The sequence below is a fragment of the Rhinopithecus roxellana genome, chromosome 5, assembly GCF_007565055.1.
Source record: "Rhinopithecus roxellana isolate Shanxi Qingling chromosome 5, ASM756505v1, whole genome shotgun sequence".
Taxonomy (NCBI): Eukaryota; Metazoa; Chordata; class Mammalia; order Primates; family Cercopithecidae; genus Rhinopithecus; species Rhinopithecus roxellana.
This window is the reverse complement of record NC_044553.1, coordinates 42,159,827-42,185,763: the sequence shown is the minus strand read 5'-3', so window position 1 is coordinate 42,185,763 and position 25,937 is coordinate 42,159,827.

Here is a 25,937-nt window from a genome sequence, read left to right as displayed (position 1 = left end):
ACAGAAACACGAAAAACTGGCTTGAGTGTGGGGTTGTATGTCCTTATTTATTTTTAGTAAAACCTCTAGTGATGGACAGCCCAGAGCTGGCATGGTATTCCAGGACACTGTCGGAAACCAGGGCCCTTTGTGTTGTTTTGCTCATTTCATAGTAGCAAGATAGCTGCCCTACCTTTAGCCCTATATGCACGCCCCATGGCAGGAAAAGGTATGTGCCCACTTTTCTGGCATATGGTAGGAACAGATACATGTACATCATGTAACCTTGTAGCAGGATTGTAGGCATTATCACCTCTTAACTTACAAATAAAATGAAGACTTGATTTTCCAGGGCACACAGTTGGTAAAGCAAGAAATCTGGGATTCAATTACACGCTTTAACTTCTAGGTTCATGCTCTTTCTAACGTTTTACTAGCAATGGTTTAAGTGGTGTGTGTGTGTGTGTGTGTATGTGTGTGTGTGTTTCTTACTTTTAAAGGATATCGAAGTTCTTGTTTGTGTCTTACTTCACCCAGGATCCAAATTTTGGTGTCTGCTGTGACACCCTCTCTTCTAATTTATAACTTGAATTAGCTTTCCTACAACAATCCCTTATATACTGTGCTCTGGGAACTACCTCCATTTGGTTTGCCTCGAGGTGGTGGTAGTGATAATGTTGTAGAAAAAACCGGATTCTTGTCACACGACCAGGAAAACTTAGGCACCTGGACACATTGTGGGGTGAGTAGGGCGGGGTTTATTGGGTGAAAAGAAAAGTCCTGCTAGCAGGTCTCCTGCCTCACAGATTGAATCCCAGGTCACCCAGAAACTGAGGAGGCTAGGGGCTCCTCCCCACTGCAAAGGGTGCGAACCTCCCCTGTCTCCACCCGCCTCCCCCAGTGCACAGGTGAGCATTATTCAGAAAGAATGAGCTGGGAAAGGATGGGCTTCATCTGGGAGCAGCAGTCCGGTTTTTAAGCCTTCAGGCTGTTTTCAGGTTGGAGGCGGGGTTTCGCCACAAACACTTGGCTGTCTCCTGTCTCTATCAGTAAGGCACATTGGCAATTCCTGGACCCAATCCCAGATCCAGTGAATCAGACTCTGGGGGCTAGGTCCCTTGAAATGCATTTTTACTAAGCTGGACAAGTGAATGTCATGACCATTAAGCTTTTGGAACCACTGTACTAGAGGATAATTTTCCACTGAGAAGAAATTTATTCTGAGTTGCAGCTGCTTCCAGGTCATATTAGTACTTCAGGTGAAATTAGTCAAGCTCACTGGAAAGAAAATTTCCCCTTCACCCTCTGAAGGTTCATTGAAAATTAACGAACAAAAGGAAAATTAATAGGAGAAAAGGCATAAAAATTGAATATGCAAGGAGAAAAATCAGTGATTACCTAATAACCGAGTGTGGTACAGAAGTTTATATGCCCCTTTGTTTTTTCATAGGAAAGGTGGGAGATGGGAAATGTTGATGACAATTCTTTTGAGGGGTAGTAAATCACTAGGAAGAAGGAATGAATCCTGGAGACAGAAATTAACTTGCAACTATACCCTTTGGAATTGGATTGAGTCTGAGAGACATCTGTGGAAAGGTCTCTCCAGGTGTGATTATATTTTTTCCTCAGTCTTCCTTTCTGGGATAGAGAATGAGGTTTCAGGGAGAGGAAGGAAAGCAATTGTTCTAGGTGGATCCAGTCCTTAGGCAGATGAAGGAACGTCTCTGCCAGTGTCAGCTGATCTCCAAGCGTTACCGCAGCTTGGACTCTGAGTTCTTGACGTTCCTGTAAAAAGAAATTAACACTAAGTCAAACAAATTTTTTTGCAGGCAAGCTTTAATAGGCTTGTAACTCAAGCAAAGCAAGGGAGCAGTGTACAGAAAAAGAGTCTGGATGCTAGCTCCCTCAAGGGCTTGGCTCTTGTCCTTTTAAGGAAGCTGAAGCGAAAAGAGGAGTGATGTGTAGGCATGTAGAGGTGGGGAACTTTTAACACCTGTGCTGTTTGATAACATGTTTCTTCGTGCATCTCACATCTCCTTAGCATGTTAAATCTCTGCTACTGGTTGTGATTTTTAGTATTATAATGAGGAAAAAATTGGGAAAGGTCATCATTGGAGTATATCTTTAGCCAGTTGGATGTGGTATAGTTATCTTTATTTAAAAAAAATTATATAGGTAAACTTGTGTCACCTGGGCTTGTACAGATTATTTCATCACCCAGTTTCTAAGCTTGGTACCCAATAGTTATTTTTTCTGCTTCTCTCCCTCCTCCCACCCTCTGCCATCAAGGAGGCCTCAGTGTCTTTTCTTCCCCTCTTTCTGTTCATGAGTTCTCATCATTTAGCTCCCACTTACAAGTGAGAACATGAGGTATTGTTACCAGTAAAACAGATCTGAGTTGCCCCAAGTTATGGGTGGCTTACCTGTACATATCCGCAGCAAACTTCAGTCCTTGCCACCTCGGAAGAAAGAAGTCAACCAAGAGACATAAAGCAGAAAAAGAGATCAAGATGAGCTCCAGAGCAGGAATGGAAGTTTATTTAAGAAGTCCTTAGAATAGGAAAGAAAGGAAGGTGTGCTTGGAAGAGACTCAAGCTGTCACATGAAGGTTAAAGAGAGGTTAAGTGCCCCGTTTAACTGGGATCCTAGCACTTTCATAGACTCGCCTCCTTTCTGTGATTCTTCCCTTAGGGTGGGCTTCCCACATGCACGTTGCTTTCCTTACCCTTTTCTGGTGGAGTGTGCCCCTGGAAGATCACACTATACCATTTTTCCCTCTTAACATGCATGCCCAGGAAGTTGCTTTTGCCTGGGGCCTGCATTCAACTAGCATTTTGATGTTAACAGGTGTGGACCATGAGGAAATGGCCTCTCCCTGGTGCTCCTGAATTACCATTTTTAGAGAGGCAATGAAATAATTGCCAAGCCATCCCCTAACATCCCTAGTGAGTAGTGGGAAGAGCCATGTCCTGCACTTGTTATGCCTAACTTCCTGTATTTGGTTTTCTGTTGCTACATTAGTTTGCTAGGATAATGGCCTCCAGCTCCATCCATGTTCCCACAAAGGACATAATCTCATTCTTTTTTATAGCTGCATATTATTCCACCATGTTGATGTACCACATTTTCTTTACCCAATCTGTCATTGATGGACATTAGGTTGATTCCATGTCTTTGCTATTGTGAACAATGTTGCAATGAACATTCACCTGCATGTGTCTGTATGGTAGAATGATTTATATTTCTCTGGGTATATACCTGGTAAAGGGATTGCTAGATCAAATGGTTTTTAGCTCTTAAAGGCATTCCCATACTGCATCTACACTGGTTAAACTAATTGACACTGCCACCAACAGTGCGTAAGCATTCCCTTTACTCTGCAACCTTTCTAGAGTCTGTTATTTTTTGACTTTTTAATCATAGTCATTCTGACTGGTGTGAAATGGTATCTCACTGTGGTTTTGATGTGCATTTCTCTAATGATCAGTAATGCTGAGCTTTTTTTTTCATATGCTTGTGGGCCACATGTATGTTATCTTTTGAGAAGTGTCTGTTCATGTCCTTTGCCCACTTTTCAATGGGTTTTTTTTTTTTTTTTTGTCTTGTAAATTTGTTTAAGGTCCTTCCTTACAGATGCTGGATATTAAACCTTTGTCAGCTGTATAGTTTGCAAATATTTTTTCCCATTTGGTAGGCTGGTTGTTTGTTCACTCTGATAGTTTCTTTTGCTGTGCAGAAGCTCTTAAATTCAATTACATCCTATTTGTTAATTTTTACTTTTGCTGTGTGATTGCTTTTGGTGTCTTAGTCTTGAAATCTTTGCCAGTTCCTATGTCCAGGATGGTATTGCCTAGGTTGTCTTCCAGGGTTTTTATAGTTTTGGGTTTTACATTTAAATCTTTAATCCATTTTGAGTTGATTTTTTTATATGGTATAAGGAAGAGGTCCAGTTTCAATCTTCTGCACAGGGCTAGCCAGTTATCCCAACACCATTTATTGGATAGGAAATCCTTTCCCCATTGCTTTGTCAGCTTTGTTGAAGATAACAGGGTTATAGGTGTGTGACCTTATTCCTGGCTCTCTATTCTGTTCCATTGGTCTATGTGTCTGTTCTTGGACCAGTACCATGCTGTTGTGGTTACTGTAGCCCTGTAGTATAGTTAGAAGTTGGGTAGTGTGATGCCTCCAGCTTTGTTCTTTTAATTTAGGATTGCCTTGGCTTTTGAGCTTGCTTTTGGATACATATTAATTTTAAGAGATTTTTCTAGTTCTGTGAAAAATGTCATTGGTAGTTTGATAGGAATAGCATTAATCTAAAACCTGCTTTGGGCAGTATAGCCATTTTAATAATACAGACTTTTTTTTCCTATACAGGAGCAGGGAATGTTTTTCCATTTGTGTCTACTGTGATTTCTTTGAGCAGTTCTTGTAATTCTTGTTGTAGAGAACTTTGACCTCCCTGGTTGTATTCCTAGATTTTTTATTCTTTTTGTGGCAGTTGGTGAATAGGATGGTGTTTCTGATTTGGTCTTGACTTGGCTGTTGTTGGTATATAGGAATACTAGTGAATTTTTGCTTTGATTTTGTATCCTGAAACTTTGCTGCAGTTGTTTATAGCTGCAGGAACTTTTGGGCCAAGACTATGCGGTTGGCCCAAAAGCTCATAGGTACATAAAGAATTATGTCTGCAAAAAGAAATAGTTTGCCTTCTTCTCTTCCTGTTTGGATTCCCTTTATTTCCTTCTCTTACGTGGTTGTTCTGGCCAGGACTACCTGGTTTCGTTCTTACTGGGCAATGCCAGAGTCTCATTTCAGTAACTTTGGAAGGTGGTCTGGTTCTTATCAGAAATGCTAGAGTCCCATGTTAGCCACCTTGGGAGTCATCACTCAAGGAGATAAATGGTTAGCCTCTTCCTTTTATGTTTAGGAATTTAGCCTAGTCAGCTGAGGTAGGAGAGGAGAGCTTTCTGCCTCCTGACTTGTGTCAACTTGTTAATGACGCAAGAAGATAGAAGAGGGAATATGCCCCAACATGAGAGGCCCATGGGGTTCCGGTTACCACGTCTTTTGTCTGCCATGACAGAGTCTCTTCTCCATACTGTCCCATAAGGGCGTTTGATTAGAAATACTCAGTATACCAGGGTGCCATATTTTTGGGTAAAATTTCCTGGGCTCTTTTGGTATCCTGCTGTGTAGCAGCAAAGGACTTCTTCCTACTACTCTGGGAAGAGGTCCTCTACCTCCTGGAAGCCATGAGAGAGTGATTGATGTTAGCAAATACATTTGCTGAGACTGTTTTTTCTTTTTCTTTTTCTATTTTTCTTTTTTTTGAGATGGAGTCTTATTCTGTTACCCAGGCTGGAGTGCAGTGGCACGATCTTGGCTCGCTGCAAGCTCTGCCTCCCAGATTCACTCCATTCTCCTGCCTCAGCCTCCTGAGCAGCTGGGACTACAGGCGCCTGCCACCACGCCCGGCTAATTTTTTGTATTTTTAGTAGAGACGGGGTCTCACCGTGTTAGCCAGGATGGTCTCGATCGCCTGACCTTATGATCCACCCACCTTGGCCTCCCGAAGTGCTGGGATTATAGGCATGAGCCACTGCGCTGAGCCGACTGTTTTATTTTCAAGGTATTAAGTGTCCTAAAATTTGGGACACAGGAACAAGAATGTTCAAACCACTGATTTGAACCAGTGGTAGGTTCAAATCCTGACTTCACCACTGAACTGCTGTAAAACTTTGGGCAAATAATGTATCTCTCTGAATCTCACTTTCCTTATCTGTAAAGTGGCATTAATAATCATGTCTACTTCATATGATTGTTTTAAGGATTAAATGAGTTAATGCATGTAAAACACTTAGGGCAGGATCTGTGATAAGTTCTCTAAGTGTTAGCTGTTAATGGTGCTTTTATGATGTCAGGTAAGAGTTTCAGTACCGAAGTGTCTTCTTCACCTTATGGTAATGTCCGCTTATACCTAGTATTTTTTTTTTTTTTTTCTAATAAAAGGATGTAAGCATGGAAGGGGAGGGGAGATGAGAAGAGATAGGAAAAACCTGCATGATTATTCTTATGACTGGTAAAACTCCATAGATTGGAGTTTTCAGTCTCCCTGAAAACTTGGAGATCAGGGTTAAGGATAATTTGGCAGGTAAGGGGGTTGGAAAATGAGGAGTGCTGATTGGTTGGGTTGGAGATAAAATCATGGGGAGTCAAACCTGTCCTTTTGTGCTGAGTCAGTTCCTGGGTGGGTACCATAAAACCAGATGAGCCAGTTTATCTAGGTGGTACCAGCTGATCCATTGAGTACATGGTCTGCAAAATATCTCAAGGTCTGATCTTAGGTTTTACAGTAGTGATGTTATTCCCAGGAGCAATTTGGCTGGGTTCAGAATCATGCAGCCTCTAGCTGCATGACCCCTAAACTGTAATTTCTAATCTCGTGGCTAACTTGTTATTCCCGCAAAGGCAGTCTAGTCTCCAGGCAGGAAGGGAGTTTGTTTTGGGAAAGGGCTGTTACTGTTTTTGTTTGAAAGTTAAACTATAAGTTCCTCCCAAGGTTAGTTCAGTCTCTGCCCAGGAATGAACAAGGACAGTTTGGAGGGTAGAAGCAAGATGGAGTCAGTTAGGTCAGATCTCTTTGACTTTCATAATTTTCTGAGTTACAATTTTTGCCAAGTTGGTTTCACTGCATCGTAGCAGAGTTGAGTTTGGATTAGTTGACTGATTCTTTAGATGCTTCCTCAGAGCAATGTGTAGTCTTTTATCCCTTGCCACCCCCACCCTTTCCTCTGAATCCTCAAAGTCCAATGTATCATTTTCATGCATTTGTGCCCTCATAACTTTAGCTTCCATATATGAGTGAGAACACAAGATATTTGGTTTTCCATTCCTGAGTTACTTCAGTTAGAATAATAGTCTCCGATTCCATCCAGGTTTCTGTGAATGCCATTATGTCATTCCTTTTGATGGCTGTGTAGTGTTATGACATTTTCTTTATCCACTCATTGATTGATGGGCATTTGAGCTGGTTCCATATTTTTGCAATTGCAAATTGTTCTGCTATAAACATGCATGTTCAAGTATCTTTTTTATATAATGACTTCTTTTCCTCTGGGTACTCAATAGTGAGATTGTTGGATCAAATGGTAGATCTACTTTTAATTCTTAAAGGAATCTCCATACTGTTTTCTGTAGTGGTTGTACTAGGTGACATTCCCACCAACAATGTAAAAGTGTTTCCTTTTCACCATATCCTCACCAACATCTATTTTTTTGATTTTTTTGATTATGGCCATTCTTACAGGGGTAAGGTGGTATCACATTGTGGTTGCTATTTGCATGTCCCCAATAATTAATGATGTTGAGCATTTTTCCATAGGGTTCTTGGCCATTTATAAATCTTTTGAGAATTGTCTATTCATGTCCTTAACCTACTTTTTGATGGGATTTTTTTTCTTGCAGATTTGAGTTATTTGTAGATTCTGGATATTATTCCTTTGTTGGATATATAGACTGCAAAGATTTTCTCCCATTCTGTGGGTGGTATGTTAACTCTGCTGACTATTTCTTTTGCTGTGCAGGAGCTTTTTAGTTTAAGTCCCATCTATTTATCTTTCTTTCTTGTGTTGGCATTTGGGTTCTTGCTCACGAAGTCTTTGCCCTAAGCCAACGTCTAGAAGAGTGTTTCCAGAGTTATCCTCTAGGATCTTTATGGTTTCAGGTCTCAGATTTAAGTGTTTGATCTATCTTCCACTGGATTTTTTGTATAGTGTGAGAGATGAGGATCCAGTTTTATTCTTCTACGTGTGAGTAGCCAATTCTCCCAGCACTGTTTGTTGAATAGGGTGTCATTTCCCCACTTTGTTTTTGTTTGCTTTGTGGAAGATCAGTTGACTGTAAGTATTTGGGTTTATTTCTGGGTTCTCTCTTCTCTTCCATTGGTCTATGTGCCTGTTTTTATACTAGTACCCTGCTGATTATGGCACTGGTATTAGGGTGACCGATGGCCTTATAATATAGTATGAAGTTGGATAATGTGAGGCCTCCAGATTTATTCTTTTTGCTTAATCATGCTTTGGCTATGTGGGCTCTTTTTTGGTTCCACATTTTAGAATTGTCTTTTCTAGTTCTGTGAAGAATAATGGTGATATTTTGAGGGTAATTGCATTAAATTTGCAGATTGTTTTTAGGATTATGGTCATTTTCACAATATCGATTCTACCCATCCATGAACATGGGATGTGTTTCCAATTGTTTGTGTCATCTATGATTTCTTTCAGCAGTATTGTGTAGTTTTCCTTGTAGAGGTCTTTCATGTCCTTGATTAGGTAAAATGTTCTGTAAATATCTGTTAAGTCCATTTGGTATAGGATATAGTTTGTTTCTTTGACTTTCTGTCTTGATGAACTGTCTAGTGCTGTCAGTTAAGCATTAAAATCCCCCACTATTACTGAGTTGCTGTCGATTTCATTTCCTAGATTTAGTAGTAATTGTTTTATAAATTTGGGAGCTCCAGAGTTAGGTGCATATACATTTAGGATTGTGATACTATGATATTTTGATTTCACTTGATAGCCTTACTGCTTATCTCAGAAGAAAGCTGAGAGAATAATTAAGCTATTTCTATGGTTCAGCATTTTAAGCTCTTAAGAGAATGAACTATGTTAAATGTTACCATGGTGTGTGATTTACTTAATTACAATCCTTGCAGCTCTTACTGCTTCCAGTTGGAATGTGTACAGTAATACAAATTTCACGGAGATGGGTTAAACACCAGGTGGTAAGTCACTTTTGTGCATGGGCAGAAACAATTGGGTTGAGTGATATTGACAGAAGATAGAATCGGAGGGCTTAGCTTAAATATCACTTTAGATGTGTTAAAGGGAAGATTGTTCTTGATGTGACACCAAAGACAGATGAACATGTAATGAACCTGTCATGGCCATAAGAAAGAAAACTATTCTTTTCAAAGTTACTAATGGTCTCATCTTCATCAAATCAAATGGACAGTTTTCCATTATCAATTTTAAATGTTCAGCATTATCTGACATTGCTGATCACCCCCCACCACACACACACACACACACACACACAAAACACCAACAAAACAATGCTTCTTCAGAGGCTATGGGTATAGGGAAATGGGGAAGCGTTGGTCAAAAGACACGAAGTTTCAGTTACACAAGGTCAATCAATTCCGGAGACTTAATTTATAGCAATGTGGCTATAATTAATGCTCTACTGACTACAGTTAACAATACTGTACTGTATGTATGCTTGAAATTTGCTCAGATGGTAGATCTTAAGTGTTGTCATCATGCATACCCAAAATGATAACTATGTGAGGGTGCTATAATTTGTGGTGATTATTTTTTTTAATTGTGATTATTTTACAGTGTATACATATGTCAGACATCAAGTTGTACACCTCACGTATTCACAATTTCTGTCAATTATACTTCAATAAAACTAGAAAAACATGTGGGTGTTCTCAGACCTCTTTTCTCTACTTACACATTTAGTTGATCTCATATAGTCTTAAAGTTTCAAATATAATCTATAAGCAGATATCCTAGCCCCAACCTTCCTCCTGAACTCAAGATTCATATGTAGAATTTTCTACCAGACATAGCCACTTGGATGGCTAATGGGCACATCACTTTTCACAGCTAGAACTAATTCCACTACCCACAGCCCTTTCCTCCTGTCTTCCTGCCTGCGTGAATGAAAACTCGATTTATACTGCTCAGGTAAGAAAAATCTCTGGAGCTATTCTCTTGACTCTCCATCTCTGATACTCTACCTGCAGTCCTCAAATCCTGCAGGTCAGCATTCAAAATATATGCTAAATCCAACTGCTTGATACTACCCTACTGACAAGCCACCTGCTTCCCTTCATGGACGACTGCAATGGCTTCCTAATGGTCCTTTTGATTCCATTCTTGCTACTCTGAAAAACTGCTTTTCCTGGTTTTCTCTTCACAGAAGCCATAGAAGTTTTCTTTTATTATACTTATGTTGAAATAATTATAGAATCACAGAAAGTTGCAAAGTTAGTACAGAGAGGCTTCCTGTACACTTCATTTAGTTTTTCCCATGGTTACATATTATACAATTGCAGTAAAATACTCAAAGCAGGAATGACATTATTACAGTGTGTATATTATGTTTTAGGTCATTTTTATCATGTGTAGATTTGTGTAACTACCACCACAATCAAAAGAACAGAACCATTTCAGCACTGAGATCTCCCCCATGCTACCTCTTTTGTGCCACACCTTCAGCATCCCTAAGCTTTTGCAACCATGAATTTGTTTTCTGTTTTGTTAATTTGGTCACTTCAAGAATGTTATATACATGGAATCATATGATATGTGATTATTTGATAATTACTTTTTATGTAGCAAAATGTTACTGATGTGTCCAAGTTGTGTCTATCAATAAATAATTCCTTTTTATGGTTGAGCAGTATTTCATAGTATGGATATACCAGAGCTTGTTTAACCATGTACCTCTCAAGGGACATTTTATTTTTTCTGACTTTTCACTATTAAAGCTTCCATGAACGTTCATGTGTTCATGTGTCCACTCATGTGTTTTTGTGTGGACATAATTTATTTTTCTGAGGTAACTACATAACAGTGCAACTGCTATGTTGCATGGTAAGTGTATGTTTAGTTTGAGAAACTAAGCTATTTCCCAGAGTGATTGAACCATTCTGTGTTTCCACCAGCAGTATGCGCAATCCAGTTTTTCCATATCCTTACCAGCATTTGGTGTTCCCCCCTTTCTCTTTTTAAAAAAATCCAGCCATTCTGGTAAGTGTACACTCATGTCTCATCAGTTTTAATTTGCATTTCTCTAATGGTTGGTTATGCTGAGCTTCCTTTCATGTGCTTATATGACATTTGTGTATCCTATACAGTGAAATGTCTGTTTACCCATCTTATTTTTATTTTATTTTTTTGAGACAGGATCTCGCTCTGTCGGCCAGGCTAGAGTGCAATGGCGTGATCTCAGCTCACTACAAGCTCCGCCTCCTTGTTCCTACCATTCTCCTGCCTTAGCCTCCAGAGTAGCTGGGACTACAGGCACTCGCCATCATGCCTGGCTAACTTTTTGTATTTTTTAGTAGACATGGGGTTTCACCGTGTTAGCCAGGATGGTCTCGATCTCCTGACTTTGTGATCTGCCAGCCTCAGCCTCCCAAAGTGCTGGGATTACAGGCGTGAACCACTGCGCCTGGCCTGTTTGCCCATCTTATAATTGCATTTTTTTTTTTTAACTGTTGTGTTTTAAGAGTTGTTGACATGGGTCCTTTTCAAGATACGTGGTTTGCAAATATTTTCAGCCAAAGCATATCTTGTCTTTTCATTCTTTTAACAGAGTCTTTCATAGAGCAAACGTTTTTTGTTTTTTTTCTGAGTGATCTTTTAAAAATAATCTTTTTTTTTTTTTTATTTTGGAAGGAAGAAATAGTCTACCCTCTTAGCAAATTTCAAGGGAATGTCCCAGCAGTGAGGGAAGGCTGGCTGGGTGATAGAGTTTGCATATTTGTCCTTGCCCAAATCTTATGTTGAATTATAATCCCTAGTATCAGAGGTGGGACCTGGTGGGAGCCCCCATTCTCATGAATGGGTTAGCAACATCCTCTTGTCATGAGGACAGCACCAGCGAGTTCCCTCCAGGCTCAGGACCACTCTTTTTTTTCTGCTTTGAGCATTCCTCCTCTATAATTAGTTGGCTTACTCCTTTACTTCATTTAGGTGTCGGTCCAAATGTTGCTTGCAGAGAAAAGCCTTCTGACATTTGGATGAAAGGTGTCATCAACCTGAAATGAACCTGAGTGGAGTATCCAGGGGATTAAATACTCAAACCTCGGTCATTTCTCTGAGCTTTTACTTGGTTCCTTAGAACCAAATCTAACTATGAGTTTAAATGGGAACCAGCTGATGAAGGTGACACAGGCCAGTCATTATAAGCACAGAGAAGAATGGAAAAGGATGGAGAGTAAATTTGGAGGGGCAGGTGGACGATAAACAGCATAACTGAGATGCTGCTTTCTATCTGGTATCCCATTAGTTTGTTGGCTGCAACTGCTACAGATGTGTCCTATTTATAATTGTATGACAAGTTTTTTCTCCCAGAAGTCATTGATGTGTGCAGAATATGACCAGAGACGGTGCTTGATAGGTTGTGCTCCCTTAGTTCTGGTGCCTGCTGCCTTTCATTTCTTAGGTTGTGACCCTGGACTGTTCTGGGTTTTTCACCTCTGGCTTGTAAACATCTCTAGATATTAACCCTCAGCTCTGCCAAGCAGGAAGGCTCTGCTCCCTTTTGGGACAGCTCTTTTGGAAAGGTTACCTGTAGCAGACCTACTGGGTCTTGGTGGCATTGTTGTGGCTTCTCTTTTTGCTCTTTGTTTTCAGTTGAGGGTTGGTAAGATTTAGTTGAGGGATGCTACAGAGGAGAGTGATTTAGGGGTGATCAGGCCCTGCCTCACGCTGGACCTGGAACTGTTATTTCCTTGGATGTGCAGGTCTTTTGGTCCTGTCTGATCCATTCCATTAGACTTCAGTTTTCATGTTAATTTTCTTTCAGGGGTCCAGTTGTCTTTCCTTTCTGCCCAGGGGCTTCTCAAAAGACTTCCAGACAGATTAGTCTACCTTCTGTACGTCAGTATAGACCAAGGTGAAGAGATTAGTATCTCCTGATGAGGTCATTATATGGATATACCATGGTTTATTTTGTTCAATAGACCATAAGATTATAATTTTGTCACTAAAAAGATACTTCAAATATAATTTTACACATACCTGTACATATATGAGTAAACTTGGAGGAAACTTAACCGTAAGTAATACTGCTAAATCAATGGTATATGCATTTACAATTTTAATGTAGTTACTTTATTCTCCCATCTAAAATATGTAAGGCTGTTTCAAATGCATTTTCTTCCTTCCCAAGGCATTTGATGCCTCCGATTCCTGAGACCTTCTATGGTTCTGGAATATGAAGCGCCTTTTGAAGTTCACCCTACTTTATCAGTTTAAGCATTATTTACCTCTTCACTTTTTAGCTTCCAAAGCTTTTGTTGATGGTTCTCATCTATTTATACTTTTTTCTAGTCTTTTTGTGGGTAATGTACTATTACTCCTCTGTAGTCATTTTAGTGGGGATTCAGAGTGACTAGACAAATGTGCATTCAACCTACCATGTTTAATTGGAGCCACACATTCTTACATTTATTACTAGGTATTGTCTTTTTCTTGTAAAAGTCACGTTTTCTCAACCTGGTTATTTTTATGTACAGAATTTTGATTTTTGTAACTACTTTCTAGATAATTCTAATTATTCATATAATTTTCTAATTGTCATGTTGAGATAGTATGAAAATGTACTTTAAAAAAACTGTCCAAGAGAGGGATGTCACCAGAGTGGTAGACTAGCATCACTTCCCTTCCCTCCACAGAAATAAAAAAAAATTCACAGCACTAAAATCACCACCAGTAGTATGAGAACTCAAATACAAGGATGAGACAGTTACTGTGACCACAGAAGAGTAAAAACCTCCATGCAGATAAGAGAATAGGACCTCTGTGTGTACAGTGCCTTTCTCCAACCAGCTAGACACCAAGCGTACAGAAAACTTTCCCTCAATTCATGCTTATTATACTGGAAAGAGTGGGATTGAGGTAGATACCCAGCTTCCCACCATCTTGGGTTCACTGACAGACCTGTGCCTGTCTCAGTCTGTGGGAATCATTGCAAGTACCTGAAGGGAGAAAAATTCCTGGGGACAGCCAGAGATGAAGGGGAGAGGTTTTATAGACTAGCATCTCAGACTGGAAAACTAGGCTGCCTGTTTTGGCGTAGCAGCCCACATAGTAGGAGGCATGTTCCACAGGTACCCTGAGCATGAACCACTAGTGTGTTAGCCCATTTTTGCGTTGCTATAAAGAAATACTGGAGACTAGGTAATTTATAAACAAAAGAGTTTTAATTGGGTCACAGTTCCACAGCTTTACAGGAAGCATGGTGCTGGCATCTGCTCAACTTGTGGTGAAGCCTCAGGGAGTTTTCAGTCATGGTGGAAGTTAAAGGGGGAATTGGCAGATCACATGGAAAAAGCAGATGAAGAGAGAGGGAGGTGCCACACACTTATAAACAGCCATATCTCTTAAGAACTCGCTGTCATGAGGACAGCACCAAGAGGATGGTGCTAACCCATTCATGAGAATGGGGCCTCCCACCAGGCCCCACCTCTGATACTAGGGATTATAATTCGGCATGAGATTTAGGCAAGGACAAATATGCAAACTATATCACCCAGCCAGCCTTCCCACGCTGCTGGGATATCCCCTTGGGACCTCCCCTATCCAGGATGGGCAGCACTTTGAGGTTTGTTACAGTTGAGGCAAAGCTGGGTCACTTAGTGCTGAGAAGGAGGCAGTGACTCAGTGGGAAAAAGATATTCAACAGGTATGTTAAAAAAAAAAAAAAAAACTAAGCAAACATAGCAAACATACTCAGTAAAAACCATAGTAAGCCAAACATAGAAGACTGGAATAACTAACCCTTCAATGCAAAGGTGTAGATGTGAATCCTCAAGAAGCAATAGCAAACAGGGAACTGTGACCTCCCCAAATGGACAAAGCAAGAAGCCAGTGATTGAGTCTAATGAGACTATGATAGGTGAGCTCTCTGATAAAGAATTCTAAATAACAGCCTGGATACAGTGGCTCATGCTTTTGTAATCCCAGCACTTTAGGAGGCCGAAGTGGGACGACTGTTTGAACACAGGAGTTTCAGGCAGCAGTGAGCCATGACAGTGCTACTGCACTCCAGCCCGGGTGACAGAGCAAGACTGTTTCTTAAAAAAAAAAAATCACAATAACAGTTTTAAGGAAACTTAGTAATTTCTGTAAATAATACAGAAAAGCAATTCAGAAATTTATCAGAGAAATCTAACAGAACTTGAGTTACTGAAATAAAATGGAAGTCATGGAACTGAGAAATACATTTGCTAAGCTGGTAAATTCATTGGAGGTTCTCAACAGCAGAATAAAGCAGAAAAATACATCAGTGAGCTCCAGGACAGGCTATTGAAAAATACACAGAGCAGAAAGGAGAAAGAATGAAAAGGAATGAAGAATGCCTATAATACGTAGAAAATTACCTCAAAAGAGCACATCTAAGAATGATTACTGTTCAAGAGGGAGCTGAGAAAGAGCAAGGTACAGTATAGAAGGCTTACTGAGAAAGCTGAAAAAAAGACACTGCCAATAAAGAATGCGGTTCCCAGCGAAGCTTTCCCTCAAACATAAAAGATAGGGGAAGTCTTTCTCAGACAAGCGAAAGCAGAGGGAATTCATCACCACCAGACTTGTCTTACAAGAAATGCTAAAGAGAGTTCTTCAATCAGAAAGAAAAAAGCACTAATGTTCAAAAAGAATACATTTGAAGGTATAAAACCCACTAGCAAATGTAAGTACACAGGAAAGCTCAGAATATTGCATGTCATTGTAGTGTGCAATTCACTCATTACTCTAGTATGAAGACTAAAATACAAATCTATCCTGAATAATACCTATAGCAACCTGTGAAGAGATAGGCAATATGAAAATATGTAAATGGAGACAACGAAAAGTCAAAATGCAGGGGAGGGACGGAGTTAAAGTGTATAGTCTAAGTTGTTTCTTTGTTTCTATTTTTTTGTGTGAGCAAACATAATTTGTCACCTATTTAAAATAACCTGTTACATCTATGTTTTTTTATAAGTCTCACAGTAATCATGAAGCAAAAACCTATGACAAATGTACCCAAAATAAAAAGCAATTAATTTAAAAAAAGGGCTTTCCAGGTAATTTTGAAAGTATACAAGTTTGGAAACCATTGACTTAAACATCCATCTCCTTAAATTTGAAAAATTGAGTCTTCTCATTTTCCCTCTAAAGTATCCTAATGAAAGCTCATTAAGAACAGAGGTTAGTTTATGTTTGTATTGCCAGGAAGTACCTAACATAATTTATCCATCCCTACATTTATCTGTGTGACACATATCACCTCTGTAAGGAAGTGAACAAAATACATACATAAAAGGATGATTAAAATCGATAACATGTACAAAATTTATTAAGCTAATTAGCCTGGAGATACTTATATTCAAATAGGACAGTTAAAGAGCAGACCTAAAAGATGGACTTGAATCAGACATTCTGGCATTGAGTGGTGTGCAGGCTTCTCAAATGGCCCTCAAGTCACTCTATGTACCTGGCCAGCTGGACCATAGATTTGCAAAGCCATTTCTGGTTATGTGACCACTGGGCTCTGTCCATCAGCCCTTGCGGGTATTGCACTCTTGATCCAGTTTGTCTAGATTAAGCCTTAAAGCAGGAGTCCCCAGCCCCCAAGCTGTGGACTGGTACTGGTCTATGACCTGTTAGGAACCAGCTTGCACAGAAGGTGAGTGGAGAGCGAGCGAGCATTACTGCCTGAGCTCCGCCTCTTGTCAGATCAGCTGTGACATTAGACTCTCACAGGAGCACAAACCCTATTGTGAACTGTCCATGCGTGGGATCTAGGTTGGGTGCTCCTTGTGAGAATCTAATACCTGATGATCTGAGGTGGAACAGTTTCATCCCAAAAACATCCTTACCCTGCCCCCTGGTCTGTGGAAAAATGTCTTTCACAAAACATGTCCCTGGTGCCAAAAATGTTGGAGACTGCTGCTGTAAAGGACTCATATAGCTGCAGTGGTGATGGTGTGGCTGTGAAACTGGTAATGGGTAGGGCTTTATCATGTAGTAAATGAAGCTCAGGATCAGAAATAGGACCTGGTTGAAGTTCTAACTGCTAGTTGCTGACAGTGTAAACTTAGATGACTTGACCTCTGTACAGCTCAGTTTTCTTATTGGCGAAGTGGAGATAATTGTTATGGGTTGAATGGTGTCCCCAAAAGATGTTGCAGTTTTAACCCTTGGTACCTATGAATGTGACCTTATTTAGAAATAGGATCTTTGCAGGTGCAATCAAGTTAAGATGAACTCATTATGGTGAGCCCTAATCCAATATGACTGGTGTCCTTATAAGAGGAGGGGAACACCACATGAAGATGAAGACACACTGGGAACACAGCAGTGCGAAGGTGGAAGCAGGGATTGCAGTGCTACAGCCACAAACCCAGGAACACCAGGTGCTACCAGAAGCTGAAAGAGTCATGGAGAGATTGTCCTCTAGAGGTTTCAGAGGGAGCATGGCCCTGATAACACCTTGATTTCAGATTTCTAGTCTATAGATGTATGATACAATACACTGCTGTTCGCCTAAACTACAAAGTTTGTAGTAGTCATTTGTTATAGATAACAGCCTGGGGAAATGAATACTATAATCACAGTTACCTTACAGGTTTTTGTGAAGACCAGATGATGCGGTGTTTATGAAAGCCATTATGTACTATAAAGCTAAGCAAAGGGAGTTTACTATTCTTAGCCGAAAGAAGGGGTTCACATTTCCAACTCTGTTCAGTATATCTCAGCATTGCCTCGCGTCTTCCTACCTTGTGGCTATGTAAGTGGCCTCTGCTAGCCTTTCTGTGAAACCCCTTCCTCTTAGTGCCTGTGCAAACTCTCCTGTGGTAGTAATATGTTCTGTTTAATTTTCAGAATGTTTTTGCCCTCTGGCCCTGACCTTGACCTAGTCTTATTTTTTTCCCTCCAGCTTTGAGTAACTGTGTGCTGACGGTTGTTTGAAGGAAGTTTTTGCCTCCCATGTTCTGAGGAAGGAAGACAGATTCTTGGAAAGTGAAGAGTGGTAGGTTATCCTGCTTTGAATATTTCTACAAATAACTTGTGTGTAATGCCCTGAGGATGTCTAATTGAACTGGATTGACTTCAGTGTTGCAGATAAATGAAGTTCATCTCGGAGACTGTCTCTTTGTTCTGCTAAGCTTGGCAACTTTCCTTCCAAGTCACCTTAACTGACTTTGCTGTTAGAGAGGTTATAAAAAGGACATTTAACTGCATGAATATTTCTTTGTACCAGCAATGCTAAGATACTGACTTGGAACTTTCTCTGTCAATCAGAAATTACCATCCCATGCCTTCTCGCTCTTTCTGGGTTAGTACATGAGGAACAGCATGATGTATAACTCTCGCTCCTGACTGCCACTGTCGTATGATCTCTCCTTGGCTTGCAGTGTTGTAGGCTGCTAGCAAAGATAAAAGATGTAATAAGGAAACTAAAATCTATTTCATTCATTGTACAAGTATATGAGTACACGGTTGTCTTGCCATAGGGAAGAACAATGTGGAATGCTCAAGGAGGAAGTGATAAATGTGAAAACAATGTCTGTTCTATTTGAAGATGAGGTTTTCCTTGAGAGAGGAATGGTTAAAATGATCTTCCATTAAGTAGAGCTCTCTTCCTTGTTTTCTCTATGGTGGAGGGTGTCCTTTACTAATAGCCTTCACTGAAGCTATTCAAAGCTGGGTTTCCTTTAGTCTTCAGGAGAAAACAAGTAGAAACAATTTAAGACTTTGGTCTATCAGAATCAGCTTGGAGTTCAGGAAACTAGATAGGAATGTGGATCAGAAGCTTAAACTGGGAATAAATATTATTTTGAGAGTATACTAATCAGTTTTTGATAATACCTAATTACAACTCCCAAAGCTCACTGGCTTAACAAAGTTAAGCATTTATTTCTCACTCATGGATTTGTAAGTCTTGTTAGAGCTTTCCTGAGTGGTGTGTGGAATGACTAGCCTCTGTTTTGGATAGTGATTTGCATTCAGGCCTATTCCTCATGTCTTTTTATTGTGGGATCCATGGCTATTTGGGGCTTTTTTCCCCCCCTCATGGCAGAAGCTCCAAGAAGGCTGAAGGATACTCGCCTGGCCTCCTTAAGTGACTCAGTTTGAAACTGGATTATTGTTTCTTGTCTCCCTGTCTTACTGGGTCAAAGCAAGTTCAAAACCAAGCCCCAGGGAGACATCTGCAAAGGGCATGAGTTTTGTATGTATTACTGGGAGGGACTGAAGAATTGGGATCAGTAAATTTCACAGGTTGTTTCTCAAGAACCTTAGGGGTGGGGGCAGGGGTACAGTGAAAGGGCCTTCAATCATGGCCTTATTACCACCTGTATTTTTTTTCTTGGGGCTGTCTAGCCCAGTACCATTAACTAGGTCAAGTTGACTCATAAAATTAAATCTACACGTATAATAAAGAATTTGGCCCTGGCTGGGTTTGGTGGCTTACACCTGTAATCCCACCACTTTGGGAGGCTGGGGCAGGATGATCACTTGAGCCCAGGAGTTTGAGACCAGCCTGGGAAACATGGCAAGACCTCATTTCTACAAAAAATTTAAAAATTAGCCATGCTGATTGGTGCATACCTGTAGTCTCAGCTACTTAGGCTGAGATCAGAGAGTTGATTTTGCCCAGGAGGTCAAGGTTGCAGTGAGCTGTGATTGTGCCGCTGCACTCCAGCCTGGCAGATGGGGCACGACCTCCTCTTAGAGAGAGGAAAAAAGAATTTGGCCCGAAGAAAGGTTTGATCATTTCTGTAATTCCTGGTTAGAAGTGACTTCTAAGCCCTTCGATCTTCTAAGTGGTAAGAAGTCTTTGTTACTCATGGAGGACCTCTGAGACCATGTGATACCAACTTGACGTCTTGGAAAGCCAAGCGCAGAGATTTAGTAAAACCATGTGGACAACTTATCAATAATGCCTGTATAATGAAGCCCTAATAAAAACTCTAGACCATCAAGCTCAAGTGAACTTCCTGAATTGGCAATACTCTACACCTATTGTCACACATAGATGATGCAAGAGTGACTCATCCTGAGGACAACTGAAGCTTCATGTTTGGAACCCTCCTAGACTCTGCCCTATGTGTTCCTCCCTTTGGCTGGTCCTAATCTGTATCCTTTTTCTGTAATATATGTAGCCACGAGTAAAATAGGTTTCAGTGAATTTTGTAAGTTTCCTGTAAATTACCAAAACTGAAAATAGTTCTGTAAAACCCCCCAACTTGGGGTTGGTGTGAGAAGTAAGGGTGGTCTTCTATAAACTCTTCCCTCTAATTTTGTAGTTGTACCCTAACTCCTTACGGTTGGGGTCAGAAGTCTTGGGAAGTCTTGGCAGTCTGGAGGACTATGCTCTTTACCTTGCAGTTTGGCTGCCTCTGGGTAGACACTATGATAAAAGCTCTATTGAGAAACATGAAAGTTTTAATGCTGAAACAGTAGACATAAAGATAGGAGAATGGCTAAAGACAATTTAGGGATAGAAGCAATAGGATTTGGTAACTGATTAAATGTGTGATTATGTGTGTCTATTGCTGGGGATGTCAAAGGAAGCTCTTTTCTTCAGGATACTTCTCATTAGCATTTGGAAATGGTCTGTGTCTCCCATTAAAAACAAGATAAAAACCTTCCCTTGAAGCCATATCACTCCCCAGCAAACTGGTAGATGTCTATGCTTTATAACTTAGCCTCTCTGAGAGTTACTGATATTGCCATTTTTCACTTTCCATTTTCAGTCATGCTTCAAGTCAGTCCAGTGTGAATTTCACTCTTAAAACTCTATCTGCCCTTGCTAAAGTCAGCAGCGACATTTGTTCGTCCCACTTAATAAACAATTGAATCCTCATTTTGGATACCTCAGAATTTCTGAACTTACTCCTTTAGAAACACTGGCCTCTTGGATTCTGATTCCTGATTTCCCCCTAATTCTCTGACTAGTTCTTAATCTTAGTTGTCAGCTTCTCTTCAGCTAAAAAGCTCTAAAAGTTGGCATTCCTCAGTATTCTTTTTCCTCATTTTACCTTCTGTGCTCTCCTCATTTAAGGCCATCTATTTCCAAGGCTTAAAACCCCAGTGATTCCTAAATTTATTTCTAAACCATGTGATATAGTTTGGCTGTGTCCCCACCCAAATCTCATCTTGAATTGTAGCTCCCATAATTTCCACGTGTTGTGGGATGGACCTGGTGAGAGATAATTGAATCATGAGGGTGGCTTTCCCTATAATGTTTTCGTGGTGGTGAATAAGTCCTATGAGATCTGATTGTTTTATAAGGAGTTTCCCCTTTCACCTGCCTCGTGTTCTCTTTGTCTGCCACTATGTGTAAGACACGCCTTTGTTCTTCCCACGCCTTCCACTATGTTTGTGAGGCCTCCCCAGCCCTGTGAAACTGAGTCCATTCCACCTCTTTTTCTTTGTAAATTCCCAGTCTCAGGTATGTCTTTATCAACAGTGTGAGAACAGACTAATACAACATGATATCCTTCTTAGCTTTAGATTCCTATATCCAGTTTTTCATTTGAACTTCTTGGATATCCCATTGTTCTTCCAAATACAGCATGTCCAAAAGAGCTCCGTCTTTCCATCAGCCCTTTCTCCTGGTCACTCGTCTTTCTTACCCACCACCCTGCTGTGGGAGCCAGGCATTTGACAGTCATTCCTGATAATCTGCTTTCATCATCACTATTCTTTTTTCGCATTCTATTCATTAACACAATTGGCAGTCTGAGCTCCTAAACCCACCCTGTTCTACTTCCACTTTGACTACCTTCTGCAAGCCATTGTTTTTTCTATTACCTATTAAAATAGTCTCCAAGTGGGTCTTCTTGCTTCTATTCCTTTCCCTATCCTAATCCATTCTCCCCATAACATCCAGAGGAATAAAATTCAAAAGTAAATATTTATCCACTGGTTAAGAACTTTCAAGGGCGTTCTGTTGCATTTAGACCAAACTCAAAATATTGAACACAGTCTGTAACATCCTGAACAAGCTGTCTTCTGAACACCTCTCCACCTTCATCTCAGCCCTTCCCCATTGCTCACTCCGTCATACCCTTCTGGCTTTCTTTCCATTCCTAAAATGAATCAATGTCTTTACTGCTTCAAAGGCTTTGGATGTGTTTTTCCCTCTTCCTGAAATACATTTCCCCCAATTTTTACCTATGTCCTCTTTATCTTTTGGGTTTTTGCTTAAAAGGCTTTCTATCCTCCATATAGCAGTCAGGTTAGACTAGATCATTTTGTGTTAACACCCTGAAATACCAGTAGTTTAAAACAACAAAGAATTATTTTAATAGATCCAACATAAATTGTCAGGGGGCTCAGCCTATTCAGGGATTCAGTCTGACAGATTTCACCTTTTAATGATTCTACCATTTCTACGCTAGGCTGCTCATTGCTGAGGCAGGAGAAGAGCGCATGGAAGATTGTGAACTCAGTTTTAAATGTTTATCACTAGAAATAATGCATCATTTATACCTACTTGTCATTGGCGTAACCACTGGCCACAAATGCTTTTAAGGGAACTGGGAAGTATAATTCTCCCATAGGTCTGAAAAGAGAAAAGAATGGGCAATATTTGTGAATTTGTGATCTAAATCCTGGTATTGTCTGCTGTATCCATTACCCCTGTTATGCATTAGATTTTATAGTTCTCTGTTCTTTGACTTTTTTTTTTTTAGCAGTACTTCTCAATTAAAAATTATATATTTATGAGTCTTAAAAGTCTGCCAGTTGAACTCTGAACTTCATGAAGGCAAGGTCCACACCTATTTTATTCATCAGTATTTTCCCTAGTGCCTAGCACAATACCTAGAATACAGTAGATGTTCAGTAAATACTTGGTGGATGTTGAATAAATATTCTGAATATGTAGGACACCTTTTGATATATAGGAGGAATTTAGAAATTCATATCTAGAGTCAAAGATCCTTTTCATCCATCTCCTGGGTAATTTAAGTTTTCTGTTTTCTATTTTATCTTTTCTAGTGACTATTAGTTTTTTTTTTTTTGAAAACTAACTATATTTAAGTGGTTCCAGAGAATGTACAATACTTCATTAACTTACTAAGTCTACCTTCAAATAGATCACGATGTGAGAACTTTATAAAAGTATAATTCCATTGACTCCCAAATTCTTATCCTTAGTGCTATTGTTATATGTCTTACTCAGTATGTTTTATATCTACTGTATGTTGTATTACATTTGCAGAAATCAAGAGTGTGGCTTTGGTGAAAAGGTAGACATACAGATCAGTGGAAAAGAATAAATAATCCAGAAATAGACCCACACAAATATGGTCAATTGACTTTTGACAAGGCAACAGTGTAATTCATTGGGGAAAAGAAAATCTTTTCAACAAACAGTCCTGGGACAGGTGGATATCCATATGTGAAACAGTGAACCTGATCTATACTTCACATAATCTATGAAGTTAACATCCAGTATATCACAGACCTAAATGTAAAAACCTAAAACTATAAAACTTTCTGAAAACACAGGAGAAAAATCTTTGTGGTCTTGAGTTAGACAAAGATATTTTAGAAAACATAGAAAAAGCATAAACCATAAAAATATTATGACTTGGAGTCCATCAAAATGAAATACTTCTGTTCTTAGAAAGGTCTTGAATAAAGAAAGTCACGTACTGCAAGAGAAAAGTTACATAACATTTATCTGACCAAGGATGTGTATCCAGGATATATATAGAATTCACACAACTAAATAAGAAAACAATCCAATAAAAATCACAGAATATTTGTACAACAAAGAACTATGAATGGTAAAAACGAACACGTTATATGTCACCTAATATCTAGTCACCACGAATGTACAAATTAAAATCACAATGAGATGGTGTTCTCTAGTTTGGTGGCTAAAATTAATGTACTAAGTCCCAAGAGGATATGAGCAACTGGAAATCACAGAGCTGTTGGCCTTTGCTGGTGGGAATTCAAAATGGTCCACCCACTTCAGAAAACAGTTTAGCAGCTTACTATAACATTAAACGTATACTTATTATACTCCAAAAATTCTACTCCTGGGTGTTTATCCAAGACACCTGAAAATATATGTCAACAGGACTTGGTAGACAAATATTCATAGCAGCTTGGTGCATAATTGCTGAACACTAGAAACAACCCAAATTATCAACTGGTGAATGGATAAATTGTGATTCATACATGTGATGAAATACTATTCAATAATAAAAATAATTATGGTATACATAATATGCAGTCGTATTTTTATTATGCTAAAACAACCCTGAACACAAAAGATACACTCTGTGTTCTATAGACACAGAGTTTATGTTCCCCCTCAAATTTATATGTTGAAACCTAGATCTGAATGTGATGGTATTTAGATGTGAGGCCTTGGGGAGGGGATTAGGTCATGAGGGTAGAAACCTCATGAATATGATTAGTGCCCTTATGAAAGGACTCCCTTGCCCCTTCTACCATGTGAAGACACAGCAAAAAGAAGGCCACCCGTGAACCGGGAAGTGGGCTCTCACCAGACATAGAATCTGTCAGTGTTTTGATCTTAGACTTCCCAGTCTCCAAAACTGAGAAATAAATTTGTTTACAAGCCACCCAGTCTGTGGTATTTTGTTATAACAGCCCGAACAGACTGAGATACTATATGATTTCTTGGAAAGGCTAGGCCATAGCAATAGAAATCATATCAGTGTTGGGCTGCTGGTGGGAGTAGTTATAGACTGCAAAGGGAAATGAGTGAACTTTTTGGAGTAATGGTAATATTCTATATTTTGATTATAGTGAAGCATACTCTGTTGATTTCTGCAAATGTAAATACAACATATGGTAGATACAAAACATGCAGAGTAAGACATATGACAACAATAGCACTAAGGATAAGAATTTGGGAGTCAGTGGAATTATACTTTTAAGAAGTCCTCACATTGTGATATATTTGAAGGTTACACAACTCTATATGCTTATCATCAAACCTTATACCTAAAAAAGATGAGTGAATTTTACTTTATGTAAATTATACCTCAATAACCCTGACACTTAAAAAACTTAAAAAAAGATCCTTTGAAGGTATATACCTACCATATACACAGAGATGCAAATATGTGTATATGTGTTTATATATAACTTCTGCTAAAGTGTTTTTCTATTATCTTGACATTGGCTTCTGGTCTCTATTGTTTATGATGAAAATGTTTGTCCTCAAATTACCTCCCAATATGTAATATGTATGTGAGTTTTTTCTCCCTCCTTTTGAGATTTTTTTCTCCTTAACTTTAGTTTTCCATAGTCTGACAATGATGTTCCCAGGTATTGCTGTTACAAATCACACAAAAATGTAGTATCTTAAAACAAGTTATTTGTCACTAGGCTGTGAGTTGAATGCGTATTTTTTCTGCTAGTTGCACCTAATTTCACACATGTAGTTGTATTCAGGAGGTAAGCTGGTTGGAAGCTAAGCTCATCTGGGACAGCTGATACGGTTACATCACTCTCTCCACATGGTATTTTATTCCAGGCTCTTCATGTTGTGGACATCTCTCTGTAGAATCCAAGAGGGTCAAAGTAATAACCTCAGTGTCTCTTTAGGTCTATTCTTACATTAAGGCTCAGCCTTAAAATGAAGACTAATACAACTACTGCTGCGTTTTTTTTTAGTCAAAGGAAGAAGCAAAACCAACTTATATTTAAGAGGTATAGCAATAGGTCTGCATCTATGTATGAGAAGAGTGGCAAAGTGACATCACAAAGAGGTGTAATTAGATAACGTTTTACAAGTAGTGTCCATTCTGCTTTTAAGCTATCCAATGATGGTTTATTTCAGATATTTTAAGCTCTAGAATTTTACTCATTCAGTTTCAATTTCTCTGCCAAAATACTCCCTACACATATTATATTTTCTTATAAATCCTTTAATATATTTGAAATAGTTGACACAAAAATCTTTGGCTGCTGATTCCAATGACTGAGTCATCTGTAGGTCAGTTTCTAGTGACTGTTTTGCCTTGATTATGGGTCACATTTTCCTACTTGTCTCATAACTTATTACATATTAGATATTGTACATTATAGACTGATAATTTTTTTGTTTTGCTTCTAGAGAGTGAAGGTCTTTATTCATGAAGTAGTTAGGGTGGGAGCTAATTATTTAGATTTTTC